The 17,291-nt window shown below is 48.3% G+C and overlaps 1 long non-coding RNA gene across 1 annotated transcript; it reads right to left on the minus strand.

The window, feature by feature from the left end:
- Window positions 1-4,637: 4,637 nt before the first annotated feature.
- On the minus strand, window positions 4,638-15,463 carry LOC147999857 (uncharacterized). Its single transcript, XR_015643062.1, has 3 exons — window positions 15,279-15,463; window positions 5,623-5,716; window positions 4,638-5,290 (listed from the first exon to the last, which is right to left on the minus strand). It is a non-coding gene; the product is annotated as an uncharacterized LOC147999857 (long non-coding RNA).
- Window positions 15,464-17,291: the final 1,828 nt, after the last annotated feature.

Raw genomic sequence — 17,291 nt, forward strand, 5'->3', positions numbered from 1 at the left:
AAGATAGATACCACTGCTGTTTGATCTTTCTTTTTAACTTTATTATATTATTTGGCGTGTGTGTATGTGTGTGTGTGTGTGTGTGTGTGTGTGTGTGTGTGTGTGTGTGTGTGTGTTTACTTGTGTGGTGTCTATGCAACATGTGCATGCGCTGCCCCAGAAGGCCAGAAGAGGGCGCCAGATCTCTTCAGAGGAGTTCTAGACAGTTGTGAGTGGGTGCTTGGAATGGAACCTGGGTCCTCTGGAAAGCCAGGGCTCTTAACCACTGAGTCATTGCTCCAGCCCCATTGTTGTTTAATCCTTATCAGTACTCAGTGCAAAAGTAACAAGCCTGGATTATATTTGATTTACTTTTTCCCACCAAAGAATCTCTGCCTCTCTCCTGTGTGTGTATACATATAGTGTGAGTGCAAGCACACGGGTACCATGGCATATGTGTGGAGGACAAAGGACGACCTGGGGGGGGGGGGTCAGTCCTCACCCTGTTTAGAAAGCCACACAGGCTAGCACACACTTCTGGGGATTCTTGGGTCTCCACCTCCAGCTGGCCGTAGGAGTGCTGGGATTGTAGATCCATGGTACATGTAAACCAACGGTTCTCAGCCTTCCTAATGCTTCAACTCTTTTTTTTTTTTCTTTTTTTCGGAGCTGGGGACCGAACCCAGGGCCTTGCGCTTGCTAGGCAAGCGCTCTACCACTGAGCTAAATCCCCAACTCCGCTTCAACTCTTTAATACAGTTCCTCATGCTGTGGTGACCCCACAACCACCATAAAATTATTTCTTTGCTGCTCCATAGCTGTAACTTTGCGGCTGTTGTGAATCCTAATGTAAATATCTGATAATGCAGGATGTCTGATAGGCCACCCCTGTGGTAGTCTCGACCCACAAGTTGAGAACCACTGATTTTAAGTATCAGCCTTACGTGGGTTCTGGGGATTCAGACTCAGATCTGCAATCATATACAGCAAGCCCTTCATCTACGTGCTATTTTCTGCCCCTGCCCCTGCCCCTGCCCCTGCCCCTGCCCCTGCCCCTGCCCCTGCCCCTGCCCCTGCTCTCGCTCCCAACCCCGCCCCCGCCCCCGCCCCCACTCCCACCCCCCACCCCCCGCCTCTGCCCCTTTAAAGGCTTTTAATGAGTCCCAAAGTCCCTAAAGCTTAAGGACCTGCATAAAGGGCTTTCTGGGGGTGGCCGGTAGTTTCAGCTTTGCTTCTAGAAAGCAACAGAACTATGAGAACTCGCGTTGGAGGCAAAGTGTTGCCATGCTGCCAAGAGAACCTTTGCGGCCAAGAGCCAAGCTCTGCCTATCACCGGCCAAGGCAAAAGCCCTGCTGGCTGTGGGTTCTCGCTGATGCTCAGCTGGGTGTAGGCCCTCAAAGCGCCTTGTGAGAAGCCTGTTTCTCACCTGGTTCTTCCTTTGAAGGGAGCTTTATCACTGGGTCACCGTGCTCAAAAGAAAGCCAGTGAGTGTCGCCCTGGGCCTCTGTGTGGGAGTCTCTGTGTCTCTCCTACCCTGTCATCAAAGCAGGGAGTAGACTCCCCAGAGGAAAAGAGGTGCGGTCCCCTGACTGAAGAGTAATAGTCCCCGGGAGAGACACATCGGGAGACACATCTGCTCCTGTTAGATCCATCCTGTTGAGTCAGCCTCTTCCCTAGCGGTGACTTTGCTGATGAGAACTGTGGTCCAGAGGCCTATTCTCACTCTACTGAAAAGACACTAAGACTAGGAGTCCCCCTGTTCACCATCTCACTCGCGTGTACACACACACACACACACACACACACACACACACACACACACATATACGGCGCGCGCGCACGCGCGTCCTTGGATGTCAATCCTATAAAAGGAGCGGGGTGCGGGAGCTCTGCAGTGACAGCCCAGGAGGGAAGGGGGTGGGATCTGAATGGGCGGCCTCAGAACTCAGTTCCCCGCCCCCCCTCGGGTTCGCATCACTTCCCCAGGATCCCACCCTCCTGGGAAGCCACAGCCTGGCTTCCAAAAAAGGAATTTTCACTCCGGATTGCTCCTGCTGAGTCAGCCACTTCTCTGACTCCCATTACTCAGTTGCCAGCGAGAGGGGCTTGTCCTTCTCCTCGCAGAATGCGAGTCAGGGAGGGTGGGGGAGTGAAGGATGCCACCAAGGGAGACCTGGGGAGGGACCGGGCTCCCTGTGAGAAGGGACTTGTGGCCAGGAGGACCACCTGGCTCCGAACAGGTGGTGGTCTGCCCGCTTTTGACTCCAGCTAACTGAGTGAGTCAATGACCCTGAAAGGTCAGCTTCTCCCAGAATACTCAGAGACAGGAAGACCTGCTGGGAGGAAGCCACAAAGATTGGTATTGTGTCATCAAAGACTCCCTGCAGAGGGCTCTTTAAAGAGCCTTTGAAGCTGTGTGTGGTGTGGTGTGGTGTGTGTGTGTGTGTGTGTGTGTGTGTGTGTGTGTGTGTGTGAGAGAGAGAGAGAGAGAGAGAGAGAGAGAGAGAGAGAGAGAGAGAACAGTTAATAATCACCCTATATAGCTATATATGGGAGGGCCTTAGCAAGACACAGCTCTTTCTCTGGGTCTAATTGGGCAGCCGTTTTTCCAAACGTAACACTTTCACTTTAATCTTGGTTTTTCTCCCACCAAACATCTTGGAGAAAAGCAGGAGCAGGCAGAACTGGCTCAGCAGGAGAAGGCCATGCCGGGTGTCTGGTGCTAGCCCACTCCTTGTCAAGAGCTGTGTATCCTGGATGATGAATAGAGACAAGCACACGAATTCTAATTTGTGTCTAGAATAACAACTCAGGGGGGAAAAAGAAAGAAAGAAAGGTTCTCATGAGCTCAGAGTTCATGACCCTGACACTATGTTGATCTTGATATTCCTTTTCCCCATATTTTTACATTTTATTTTATGTATATGGACGTTTTATCTACATGTATGTATGTGTACCATGTGTGTGCTTGGTGCCCATAGTGGTCAGAGGAGGGTATAAGATCACCTGGAACTGGAGTTACGGATGGTTCTGAGCAACTCCATGGGTGCCGGGAACAGAACCCAGGTCCTCTGCAAGAACAAGACTCTTCCATGAGCAGAGTCCCATGAGCCTCACCTTGATGTTTCTAAGTGGATCTCTTTCTTCAGACAAACTAAAAACAGCTGCCTATGCCCACTGTGGCTGTCCCCATATACACAAAGACATGCCAGTGCCTCTACCGTGTGGCCGGTGGCCTGATCCCAAGTGTTTTGCCACAGTGGGGTCCATGTGTCATCCAAACTCTAAGAACATAGAATGAAGTAGTCCATAAGTTATTCCCTCATGGCCAAAGCCAGGCTCCAGTGTAAACCCCCACTGCAGGAGCAGAATGTGCTGTCCAAGCCTCTATCTGTAAAATTAGGATTCAACTTAAGTGGCCCAGAAATTCCATTCCTGGAAAACTCACTTTGCACAAAACTTATCTTTATCACCACCACCACCATCATCATCACCATCATCATCATCACCACCATCATAATCAACATCATCATCACCACCATCATCACCGCCATCATCATCACCACCATCACCACCATCATCACCACCACCATCACCATTATCACCATCACCACCATCACCACCACCATCATCACCACCATCATCACCATCACCATCACCACCATCATCATCATCACCATCACCATCACCACCACCATCATCACCATCGTCATCATCACCATCATCATCGAGATGGTCCCATTACATAGCCTTACCTGATCTAGAACTCACTATGTAGACCAGGCTGGCCCCAAATTCACAAAGAACCCCCTGCCTCTGCCTCCTGAGTGCTGGGATTAAAGGTATGCTGCACCAGCATGGTGTTTGCAGAAATTTTCAATGTGAGCATCATGCCTTTGGTTGGCAGCATCTGTCCCTGGGCCACACACAATTCCTCTGCCACTCTTATCCACTCTTTGTAAAACAATTGCTTCCCACGAGACACACAGGCCACCCCCCCCCCAAAGACACCAGAGCCTACAGCTGGGGCTCCTCTCATCCAAGTTCTTCCTACTCACACAGCCACAGACTTCCTGCTCTTTCTTTTCTTTTCCTTTTTGGGGGTGGGGTGTTTTGTTGTTTGTTTTGTTTCAAGACAGGGTCTGTGTAGCAGCCCTGGCTGTCCTGGAACTCACTCTGTAGACAGGGCTATTGTTAGTGTTCCTTCTAGACTATGCCCAACAGTTACCACCACCACCTCTCCCTCTCTCCCTGTCTCTCTCTTCTCTCTCCTCTTTCTTCTCTCTCTACCCTTTTTGCTGCCCTCTCTCCTCTCCTCTCCTTCCTCTCCTTCCTCTCTCTCTCTCTCTCTCTCTCTCTCTCTCTCTCTCTCTCTCTCTCTCATATTTTGACGTAAGTTGATCGAGGGAGTTTCCGTCAATCAGGATAGGAGTCGGTCGATTCCTGGACCTGGGACCATGAACTTAGTGTGACCCCGACAGCGAGATGGAGAAGTTGTCCCTGGGGTATCTGGACTCAAACAACTTTCTCCTTACAGCAGAAGCTGTTCAGCTACTGGAAGTCCCCAGCTCCCCTAGGGCCTGAGACCTTGAATTTACTTTCTCCCTATAATTAAATGGAGTCTGCAAATGAAATGGTAGTACTTAGAATACAGTTCTTTTGCTTGTTCCCAACACCTAACAGACTGTCACTGCTGTCTCTCCCGTTCTGAGTCACCTTCGTCCCAGGGTGGGGTGGGTGATGCAGGAGGACTGACCTTTCTAAGCAGTTCAAGGAGAAGGGGATTTTGCACGTTTGAGCCAGGACTCACAGAGTCACTGTGGAGGGGCTCGACCTGGACCACAAGCTGAGCTCTGCTTCTGTAGATTCCCATGGCTGCATGAGCTGTAGGTGCCGTTGTTGTTGTTGTTGTTGTTGTTGTTGTTGTTGTTGTTGTTGCTGCTGCTGCTGCTGCTGCTGCTGCTGCAACTACCCTGGGCACTGTTTGTCTCTCTTGAACCAGGAACGTAAAGAGGAGAGTTTTGCTTCCAGAGTAAACCGAGAGCCTTTCATCATTGCTCTCGGATTGTTATCTTCCCCCCTCCTGGTTCAGGTCTTCAAAACAACTCAAGTTCCACACAGCAAGGCCCCCAGCTTCCTGAGTGAGAGCCTTCCTTCCAGCCCAGGAGTTCGAAGCCAGAGAATTTTAAAACTATCTTTTTGAGCAGAGCATGGTGATGTGCACCACACTTAATGTCAGCACTCAGAAGGCAGAGGCTGGTGGATCTCCGAGAGTCTACATAGTGAGTCTGTGGTCCGCACGGCAAATTCCTGTCCAACAGAGTTACACAGTGAGGCCGTACCTTAAAATATATAATTTTTTTTTTTGCTTCTTTTTTTTCGGAGCTGGGGACCGAACCCAGGGCCTTGCGCTTCCTAAGCAAGCGCTCTACCACTGAGCTAAATCCCCAACCCCAAAATATATAATTTTTTAGATTATAAAGTATTTACAGACTTGATAACTGTATTTAATATTGAAACAAGACAGCTAAGGTCAATATTATGATCGTTCCACTTGTGAGGAAACCTTTAGGCCTGGAACCTGGGTTCGCCAGGACACACGTGAACGCGGTTGGAACCACACCAGGGCTGCGGACACCTACCATTCTCCCTTGGCCTCCAAGATCAAGCTGGTGTTCTAAGACAGAGCTGACGGAAGCTTGGTCAATAGACACTGTAGACACCTTTTCATTCTCACTGAGGAGAAGAAAAAAAAAACAACAGAAAAATTTGATGTCTTTTAACATACCTTACCCATCTTTCCTCCCTAAAAATGAAAAACAAAAACATTTACTATAATTAGATGCAAGCATTCTGTTTTTCTTTTCCCATTTCCTTTTTAGGAAGTAGATATAAGTTTTAAGAAAACAAAACATGACCTTGAATGATGATATGTGGAGGTTCATCATTCTAGTTTCTAGAATATGTTTAGAATGTTCTAGAATGAGTTTTTTAAAAAAATGTTCATACCTCCCTCTCAAAAAGCTGAGTGAAATAAAACCTTTTATCCTCAACTCTGATGACTGCTGTCTCCCAGGCACCCCATCTCATAGCAGCCACTGGGGTTGGGGGACAGAACCACCACCCTGACCATACCAGGCTTTGTGGACCTGGGCTACAAGCTCTGTAGGGGCTTGTCACCAGCGAAGCCACATGCTTTCTGCTGATTGGAGTAGTTTCTTGTAAGGTTGGTAGCAGGAGGGTCAGCAGAGTCCGCTGGCCAGCACTGGACCCACACTCTGGCCAGGCCACCCTTACCAGGATCACAACATTTCCTCAGATGGTTCAGGAAGGAGGCCGCCGCACCATCCTGTGTTATGATGGGCAGAGGACCCTTCTGGTTTCTATTCTCAGCCACATTTCCAGCATCCTTGGCTCCATGGTCCATGAAGGGTTGGCCCAGGGAGTGGAGCAGGGGGAGGATCCTCAGCTGTCTGGGTGTCACCACCTGCCCTGGATTCTTAGGCCTGTGTTTGTCTGCCAGACCTGGCCTAGGTGGCAAATGGTCGCATAAAAATAGCTACACAGTCCTTAATGGGCCACTTCTCCAGCTGTTCTTCTGAGTGGAAGGCAGCTGAGAGGGTGGAGGAGGAGTGTCCCCAGCTAGGCACAAGGGTGGTGCCCAACCACTCTGAGTATTGTCACTATGGGGCAGTGAAAGCTCTACCCAGGCAGGGCACCTCAGAGACACAGGCTAGGATTTGCAGCTCAGCCAACAAAGTGTGGTGAGCCCAGCTCTCCCTGGTAGAATTCCTCCCTCCCGCTGTTATGGGACTGAGACAATCCACTGAGGCTGAAGGCAGTCTGGTGGCCCTCCCAGCACAAGGATAGCCTGATGTAGGGGCTGCTGAACTTGTTTAAAGATATAGGGGCTGGAGCGTGATTGAAGCCTTATGTATCACCCTCAGCTCTCTAAACAAATGGAAAGGCAAAAGGAGAAGTTGAGGGGTGAGGAGGGGTGGGGAAGGGAACACAGTGGATAAAAGCCACTTGCCACCATGTGTGACGATATAGAAGTAAAGAACGGACTCCCCCTATGACCTCCCTGTATGTGGTGTGGAGTATACACACACGCGCGCGTGCACACACACACACACACATACACATGGTGGAGGGGGAAGACAGACAGACAGAGACATACAGACAGACAGAGACAGACAGAGAGACAGACAGACAGAGACAGAGAGACAGAGAGAGAGAGAGAGAGAAAAGAGAGAAAGGGGGAATCAAAGGAAGAGACAGCACAAAATGTCTGGCTGAGGTTAGATTACGGGCCTCCCCAGCCTTCGTTTCCACCTCTGAAAACACCAGTCAGTTTACAACCTGTCTTGGACGGGATAACCATCAAAAGAGGTGGAGTGGACACTTGACACATTCCACTCTGCCTTCCCATAGATTCTGGCCCACATATTTGGGAGTTAATAACAAATGTAACTTGGAAGGGAAGGGAAGGGTTAAAGATACAGAGGGTGAGAGCTTTAGGGTGGGTGGGGGAAAGAGGTTTTCTGGCTCCCTGGGCCAGCTGAGAGCTAGGGAGTGGCTGCTGCAGAATTCCAAAGAACAGCTGAGCCAGCTGGGGAGGGGCGGACTCCTGTGTGAACTGAGTCAACTCTCCCCACAGCCACAGTTTTAGGTTAAAAAGTTACAAGAGACAGAGAGAATGCCTGCCCCATCCCTGGAGCTTGTCCAGGGAAAAAGCAGAGATATAAGGAGGGTAAAAACAAACACTGCCGCTCGTGCCTTTGATAGTGAACGAGTCACACGGCAGTATGTGATCGTACAATTGGTGATGGGGGAGGGGAGAGACAGACAGATCCAAACGTTTCAGTACAGTCCAGGGGCAGAATGAGCTGAGAGGGAGTGGTGCAAGCGACCTGGGGGGGGGGGGGCTCTTGCAGAAGTTTTGGAAGTTGATGAACACACAGTCAGGCATCCGGGCAGAGTCTGGAGGTAGAAACCTGAACCCAGGGACAGATACTGTGGCTGTGGAGAAAGCAGGTGACAGGAAATGGGTCTTTCCCAAGGAGTGGCCCTGGTAGTCTAACAGGACTCTGGAAATTCAAGATAGGGGAGCCAGGCAAGGTCTACATCTCAGGAAAATAGAGGTACATGTGAGTGGACCAGGACAAGACTGAGGTAGCCATTCCACAGACAACATCACTACCCAAAGATGAGAGGAGCCAATTCAGGCACAGATTCTGGTGTACAGAACTTTGATCAGGAAAGGTTCTTTGCTGGTGACAGGAAAACTTGTCCATTGTGAGCACAGTTTGGAAAGCCATGGAGAGCTTGGGGAGGCAGGGCAGAGGTCATCGGGCTAGCCTGGATGAAATGGGTATGAGCTCCACTCGGCCACATGGCCTGAGGCCTGTCTCATACCAGGTGGTATTGCACCAGCAGCTTCCAGGCTGAAGAGGCTGGCAGCAGCCCTCGCCTCTGAGACACTTGGGGGTCCACAGACCCTAGGGTTCACTAGATCCCTACGTTCGTAGGTCCAGTCAGTCCAGTCTAGCTTACCTGAGGGGTCTGCTGGATTCACACAAATAAATCCCACTGAAGACCCCCCTGTCCCCTCACATCCCCAAGGCAGCCTTCTGGCGCACTCCTTCTTCTTCAGCAGTAATGTAAAAACTACTTAATTAATTCATGCCTCCTATGATGACTAGATGTAGTGATGTATTCCTGTGATCTTAGCACTTGGGAGGCTGAGGCAGGAGGATTGTGAGTTTGAGACCAGGCTGAGACTACAGGGAATTGTTCTGATGCTAAGGTTCTATTCCCCAGTTGGTTCTTGATCCATCAGTAAAGATGCCAGGGCCTAATTGCTGGGCAAAAGGAAAGAAGAGGAACTTCTGGGTCCCCAGAGAAGGGGTGAAGAGACTCGAGTAGAAGAAAGGTGTCTTTGACATGCTTTGAAGGGACAAAAGGTGACCAGCCATGTGAGATCTTGGGTAGAGTGGCCATTAGGATGTTGACCTGGGACTGTAGGTAACTCAGCAACTAAAGCTGAGAGCAGGTTGAGAGGTGCTGAGCTAAGTGTGGGGAAGGGCACGCTGGCAGAGGAAGGATTAGAAGAGCCCAGCAGTTGAGCCAATAAGGCAGGTTGAACTTGAGCAGTGTGTGTGTGTGTGTGTAAGTGTGTGTGTGTCTGTGTGTGTGTGTGTGTCTGTGTCTGTGTCTGTGTGAGTGTGTGTGAGTGTGTGTATGTCTGTGTGAGTGTGTGTATGTCTGTGTGTGTGTCTGTGTGTCTGTGTGTGTGAGTATGAGTGTGAGTGAGTGTGAGTGTGTGAGTATGTGTATGTCTGTGTGAGTGTGTGTATGTCTGTGTGTGTCTGTGTGTCTGTGTGTATATGTGTGAGTGTACGTGTATGTGTGTGTGAGTGTGTGAGCATGAGTGTATGTAAGTGTGTGAGTGTGAGTGTGTGTGAGTATGTGTGTGTGTGAGTGTATGTCTATATGTGTGTCTGTATGTATGTCTCTGTGTGTGTGTCTGTGTGTCTCTGTGTGTGAGTATGTGTGTATCTGTGTTCCTCATCCATGGATCAGTATTCTCTGGGTGAGGACTGGTAGCACAGACTACCTGGAGCTTAAGGCAGGGTAGCAAAAGCCACACACTGCATGAGACCATGCCTCATTCAAGAAACGAACAAACAAACAAATGATGATGAAAATCACCGGATCATCCTGTCGTTCTATTTTTCTCTTTTGCTGACACATAAACATTGTGCACGTTGAGGAAGCACAGCATGATACTTTGATTCCACTCTGTTCCTGCTAGCTTTCTATTGCTGTGATAAACACCATAACTCAAAGAAACTCGGGAAAGAAAGGGCTTATTTCCACTTACAGCTTACCATGAAGGGAAGTCAGGGCAGCTGAAGCAGAGGCCATGGAGGGGTGCTGCTTCCTGGCTTGGGCCCCATGGTTTTCTCACTCTGTTTTCTTATAGAACCCAGGACCACCTGCCTAGGGGCAGCACCACCCACAGTGGACCCCCCCATCAATCATTAATCAAGAAAATGCCCCATAGATTTGCTCACTGAGATCTACTTAAAACTGACAAGCCGTCTTCACCCATCCTTCCCTCCTGAGCACCCTCCCCATCCTCTGGTAACCACTGTTCTGCACTCCATGTCTTATAATTATATATATGTACATATATAATTTTTTCAGTGATGGGAACTAAAATAATGGTCTTGGGTGTGCTAGACACATGCTGTACGACAGAGCTGCATTCCTGGCCCGACATCTGAGAATTATTTTTTATCTTTCAGATGTTCCCAACTGTGCCTAAGGATGGCGATTAGCACCTAGCACTGGGGTTGCAAGGCTGTAAGCACTCGCTATTTTTGGAAGAAAAGAGTGAGCAAATTGTGAATCATTATTAAACACGAAAAATAGTATTTTATAATGAAAGAGGTGTGCCTTGCTCACATGGCCATGACCATCAACGTTCTACAGAATAGGCCTTTGAGCTCTGGGTCCTGTTTGTGAGGGGCCTAGTAGGAGTTAAGGGCCATGGGACAGACAAGTCAGGAGCCCTAGGGGAAGCCTCTGGGGAACACCAGCCATAGGGTGCCTCTCCTCTTTCTTCTCCCACACCCTCTTCTCACTCCTAGCTGAAATAGTAAACAGAACACTTACTGTTTCTTCTGTTATCTTGGGTAGGTACATGTTTAATTGCAAATTTAAGGGTTTGAGAGAACATCTCATCTCTCTGTATTATACACACAAGGTCACAACACAGTTCCCATCCTGAAGTGATAGTATCCTTCACAGCCAGTGTGGTCTTCAAAAATATTTTTTAAAATTTATTGTGTGTGTGCATTTGTGTGTATGGGCATTTGTGTGTGTGTGTGTGTGTGTGTGTGTGTGTGTGTGTGTGTACACGAGTGCACAATTAGAGGACAACTTTCAAGAGCAGATGGTTTCTCCTTCCCAAGTGGGAGTCAATTAGAAAGGCTTACGTGATAATTACTTCTACACACTGACCATCTCCTTGGCCCTCGATCTGGTTTTGATTCTGTGATGAAGTCAGTGCCCCAAGGAGGGTGGAGTGTCTTTGCTGAGGCCTGTCCTGTGGGTTCACAGTCCTCTTTCTCAAACCCATCGGGGAGCTGGGCCCCTAACCTCACGAATGATCCTCAGGGGTAGGTCCCATAAAGATGGGAGCTGTCTTCCAGAAGTGTCTCTCACATCATGGAGGTTGCACAGGAGAGGGCACAGCAGCGCTGCCAGGTTCCTCTTCCATTAGACTTGCTTCTCAGCAGGATCTCAATCTCCCTTAACCTGCCCCTAACTAGGGGCAATATGGCCCCATGAGTGCTCTGCTATCCTGCTGGCAGCCCTACCGGTCTCCCTCAGAGGAATCCAGAAAGGAAATGGAGGCTAGGGTACAGTTGGGAATTTCCTTTCTCACCAGGTAACCTTGAGCCTCAGGTTCTGAGAAGCCCCTACAGCAATGCTACTGTGCCTTTTCTAGAATGTTCCTTTTCTGGACCAAGAACTGACATCTGCCTAACTCTTCACACCAGTTACCCAGGAACCAGTCCTCAGTCCTAAATTCAAAACACACCATGGGTACAAAGATGTCTACTGAAATGTTCTAATGCTACTAATAGGAATCCAGAAACACTCCGACTGTCCACACACAAGGACCAACTAAAACCCCAGAGCGGGCAAGACGGCTCAGCTGGTAAAGGAACTTGCTCCCGGGAACTCATGACTGATGGCCTGGATTTGATCCCTGGAATCCATAGGAGTGTAGTAGAGAACAGAATTCACAAAGTCGTTCTCTGACTCCACGTGTGCTGTCTCACATGGGTGCACGTGTGCTCACACAGATAAAAATAATAATTTAAAAATTGAAGCAAACACCAGCACCCACATTGAGGTACAGTTCAATGGTGTTATCTTGCCTAGCATGAATAATGATTGTCTTACATAAAAAACTCAACATTCTATGCCTAGTAACACGTGCATGCGCACACACACATGCACGCACACACACACATACACACACGCACATGCACAAGCACATATACACACACACACACACACATATGCATGCACACACAAAAGGGTAGGGGTAAGGAACAAAAATTAAAAGGCTAAAGCACTTTTTATTTCCTCTTCTTTTTACTCTAAATCATCTGATTGGGCTATCCCAGATGAGACTTCACTAGGCTTCTCTCTGCCCAGGCCTCTGTCCTTCCCACCTCTGTCCTTCCCACTCCCACAGTTCTTTCCTTAGTCCATATGGGTGTATTCAATGTGTGTGTTTGTGCATGTGTGCGTGTATGTGTGTGTGTGTGTGTGTGTGTGTGTGTACAGGAGGGGGGGCCTCCTGAAGGAGCAGGAGAAAGGTCCACCATTATCTGAGAGCTGCCAATGCAGCCCAGGACATCTGGGCTCAGGAATGTTCACAACCATGTATCACAGAGGGAAAACTGAGGCTTGGAGGTTGTGAGGTTGTAGAGATAGTTAGGGGTCTCTTAAGGAATAATCTCAGTGTTCTCTCACCTTGATCAGGCCTCTTCTACCAAGCCACACTACAGACCTGAGTTGGTTTTGGGAAAGCCACTGGCTGCAGTCCTGTGTGAACGCCACTCCTCCACATGCACTACCTCGCTCAGAAACACTGCTACCTTCCAGAGTTAGCAGGTCTCAGAAACAGGTAGCAGGCCTCTTCTGTCACAGGCTGGGTTTGCTGCAGTCCCTGTCTACACATTGTGTGACTTCCCCTGGAGAGGTGCACAGAAGTGTCTGCTTCCTCCAGGGAAGATACCAAGAGACCAGAGAAATTACCTCATCTAGGTCCAGCTTGCTGAACCGGTGAGTTTATTGGGGTTACTTAGGGGAACATGGGTAACTTCAGGCAACTAACTACATCATCAAAAAAGCCCCAGTTCAGCATGGTACAACTCACTTGAGGCCTGCCCCCCGCAATAACTTAATGTTACTACAAGACTCAGCTGCAGGGGAGTCCACCTGGAGGAAATTGCTGGCCTCTCAGGCAAGGGTCTCCTGACCCTCACCCCTTCTACAAAAGGGTGAGCCCTTACCTCCCAAAGGGGGAGTGCGGGCTCCTCTCATTGCTCTAATTTGAGAATGGCAACAGCTATGCCATTCTGAAGGGCATCCATCCCCATCATATACTACACGGATGTGTGCCTCTGCTTTCTTGGAAACAGAGGAAAGAGGGGCTTAGGAAAGATGGGGGTCAGAGGAAACAAAGGTTCAGTAAGAGGAGACAACTCAAGGCAGTGGCTGTGCCAATGTCAGGAGCTAACAAGAGTGCACCTCCTACCTCCTCCATGAACCTTGCTGAGAGTAGATTTTAAAGCGTAGTTTTCCTTAGAAGAATGTCACATGTAGTAATGCATATTAATTGACTTAATTTGATCAGTTTATGATGTATACATATATCAAGGCAAACGAAATACGTGAGAGATAAATACACAACATACACATATATATACATATACATATGTATATATATATACATACATATACTAAGCCTATTGTCAATTAGAAAAATAAGCGGTGTTATGTTTTGTTTTGTTTTAGAAATCCCTTTAAACTAGAATTGGCACACAAGGGTACAGCTCTGTGGTAGCACAAGCCCAGCATACCTGAGGCTCCGGTTTTGTCCTTAGTACTGCAAAAAAGCAAACTAAGGATGAAAGAAAGCTGGGTGTGGAGGCCCTGCTCGTAATCCCAGCACCCAGAGAGCTCAGCCAGGAGGATCTTGAGTTTGAGGCTGGGCTGAGACCAGGCAGCTGTGGGGGTTGGAGGGAGCACCATCTTTGACTGTGTTAGCCTCGGCAGATGCCCATTAGTCACAGGATGTGACCAGGAACGACTCAGAGGTCATCTGGCTTTGTTCACAGGCTGATGGGGAAACTGGTGCTCTCTACACCCAGAATGTCCAGAATCCAGGACAAAAGGGACGCAAACTTCTGAACTCCTTTTCCGTGTTTGGCAGACTCACATGAGACCTCCTCAGGTACAGACCAGAAATACATCCTAATTGAACCTCCCAAACATGTGTGGACTCTCTTGTATAGAGAGATATGCACATAGGATCTTGTTTGTCTCCTGTCCTGGGCAAAAGTATTCTGATGAGGGAGTCAGGGGAGCTGTGGCCTGTTCCCCAAGCATAACATTGTCCAAATGACCTGGGAGATGGTGGTGTGTGCCTTCAATCCCAGCATTCAGGAGGCAGAGGCAGGCAGATCTCTGTGCTTGAGGCCGGCTTGGTGTACTGAACAAGTTCCAAGACAGCCAGGGCTACATAAAGAAACTCTGTCTCAAAAGAAGCAGACCAAACCAAACCAAAACAACAACAACAAAAACCAAACCAAACAAACAAACAAAATAAAAACCACTGTCCAAAATGAACCCAAACTTAAGACTCAGGGGTGTGGAGTGGGAGTGTACTGCTTACCCTTGGCTGTGCAGTGAAGCCCCTACACAGACCATCACTAACAAAGGCTGAGACAGACACCATGACACTGAGCTTGTCCAGAGCCAGAGAATGCAGAGCTGTCCAAGAGTTGACAGCCACTGCCTGTGTCCACCGACAAGGTGGATCCTGCCCAGGGTCTTAGGCTCAGGCAGGCTGATAAAAGCCCTTGGGTACCACAGGCACATAAAGGGCCGGTCTAGCAGCTACTAGAATGGGGTTTTCATTAGATACAATGTTTCAAAGATACCTTAAGATGTTCCTGTCCCTTGTACTTCCCTGGGTATTTCCTGTAGTTACAGTCAAAATTATCGTGACTATTAGCTGGGCATGGTAGTGCAGGGCTTCAATCCCGGCACTTGGGAAGCAGAGGCAGGCCGATCTCTGTGAGTTTGAGGCCAGCCTGATCTATAAAGTGAATTCCACAGCTAGGGTTACACAGAGAAACTCCATCTCAAAAAATCAAAATAATAAAAAAGTAAAATAATTATTATGACTATAATTTACTGTGGTTGACAATGTTTTCCAAATAAGAATTCCTGGCCGCTGGTGCCTCTTGCCACCTGTCCTGACCACCTCCATATGCCCTGCCTCTCCATATTGAATCCTCTATCTTATCCCCACAGTGTCTCCCATGTTTTCTATAATTTCTTTCTTTTTTTATACAATTCATGCATATTATTCTTTTTTCTTTTTCAGTAGATCTCCAGCATGTGAATTGTAGTTGGTTAAAGTCCTTGTCAGTCAGAGAGTTTTAACATCTGGCTACAGCGCTTAATCCCGAGATCTTACCAATTCTATGACCTATTTTGGTTGTCCTGGACCCAGTTGGGGAGCCCTCCAGGCTGTGCTCTCATAGCTTCTTCACATGATGGCTGTGCCTCTCTGTCCTCAACTCTTCTCAGGCCTGGTGTCTCTCCTCTCCTCCACATTCTCCCAGCATGACAGACCTCTTCCTTTTTCTTCCTCCCAGTCTCAAGCCCAGGAATCCTAAACCCCCGTCTCTGCCTGCCCTCTGCAGCTATTGGCTGTTGACATCTTTATTTACTAATCGGAACCAACTAGGGGCAGGCTCCCAGAAGTTACACGCAGACCCTCTCATGTAAGCAGTTTTATAATTAGCATTCATAATACAAACAGCTCTAATCTCTCCAACCCACTGAGCCATCTCCTCAGCTTTAGGTCTTCTTCTTCTTCCTCTTCTTCTTCTTCTTCTCTTCTTCTTCTTCTTCTTCTTCTTCTTCTTCTTCTTCTTCTTCTTCTTCTTCTTCTTCTTCTTCTTCTTCTTCTTCTTCTTCTTCCTCCTCCTCCTCCTCCTCCTCCTCCTCCTCCACCTTCTTCTTTCTCCCCTCCTCCCCCTCCTCCCCCTTCTCCTCCTCTTCTTTCTCTTCCTCCACCTCTTCCTCTTCCTCATCTTTCTCCTCCTCTTCTTCTTCCTTCTCCTCCTCCTCCTCTTTTCTTTCACTCTTGTTTATGGAGTTGAGGTAAGTGACATCAGTGTCCTGGAAGGATCATGCATCTTGCCTTAGTGTGGGAGTTGGAGTTAATCTGACCCGGTGTGGGTTTTAGCCCCATGGCTAGTTACCTCTGCCTCCTGAGTGCTGGGCTTAAAGGTATGGATTACTCACCCAGGTTTACTGATAGTTTTTTTTTTTAATATTTTTTGAATATCGAAGCCAAGAGGCAGACAGATCTCTGAGAGTTTCAGGCCAGTCAGAGTGACATGACGAGGTCCTGTCTCAAAAAAGAGCTTTAATGAGCTCCAACTCACTTACATCTGCTCATCTGAAGGATCAATGTGATGGTTATTAGTACAGGCACAGATCAGTATTCCAACCCCACATGTCTATCTTTGAACATTTTTACCTCTTAGAAGGAAACCACTCCTTAGAAATCCATTCACTCTCCCTCCCTCCCTAGACATGACAAACATTATTCCACTCTGCAATTTCACTGGAGTGGAATCTCACAACCTCTACACAGCATGCTTTTCCCAGTTTACCCACCTCAGTGCACACACCACTTCTCCATTCTTTTTTTTTTTTTTTTGGTTCTTTTTTTCGGAGCTGGGGACCGAACCCAGGGCCTTGCGCTTCCTAGGCAAGCGCTCTACCACTGAGCTAAATCCCCAACCCCCCACTTCTCCATTCTTGTTTCCAAGTGGTGTTCTACCTTATGCGAGAGGGTATCCTGTGTGGTTCCTACTCCAGCCTCAGCTTTCATGCCCTTACATGACTCTATCCATGGTACTCCGTTAACCTCAGATAAAGGCTCTGAACAAACCCCAGTCTATTCACGAGGTCCTGTCCCACTCCTGATTAGGTTGGCTGAGCCTGGGCCTGAACCTGAGACTTTGATTTCTCAGATTTCCAGTTCTTTCTTCCAGAGCAGTGATGTTCCTCCTGGCCCCCATGGGCCTGCTCCTACCCCAATAGTGTGGTCCTTCCTGGGTATACCTACAGCAGGAAGGGATGCTCTGGTCCACATCCTACCCACTTTATCTGGAAGGAAGCCCCTAAAGCAGGGACTGCCATGAGTTTCTTCATGTTCTGGGCCTTCCAGGAACCCTGAACAGGTCCCATGAAATTGTTCAAAGAACCTCTTAGAGTTTTAGCTACCATTCATAATCATTCCTTTTTGTTGTTGTTGTTGTTGTTTGTTTGTTTCTGGTTGGTTGGTTGGTTGGTTGGGGTTTTGTTTGTTTGTTTGTTTGCTTTTGTTTTTGTTTTTGTTTGATTGATCTCTCCCTACCTTGCCATAAGTGAAGCATCTTGTTCTCTCTCTGGGGGTGGCCTGACCACACCA

Source organism: Rattus norvegicus, chromosome 18 (genome assembly GCF_021556685.1).
Source record: "Rattus norvegicus strain SHRSP/BbbUtx chromosome 18, alternate assembly SHRSP_T2T, whole genome shotgun sequence".
Lineage (NCBI taxonomy): Eukaryota > Metazoa > Chordata > Mammalia > Rodentia > Muridae > Rattus > Rattus norvegicus.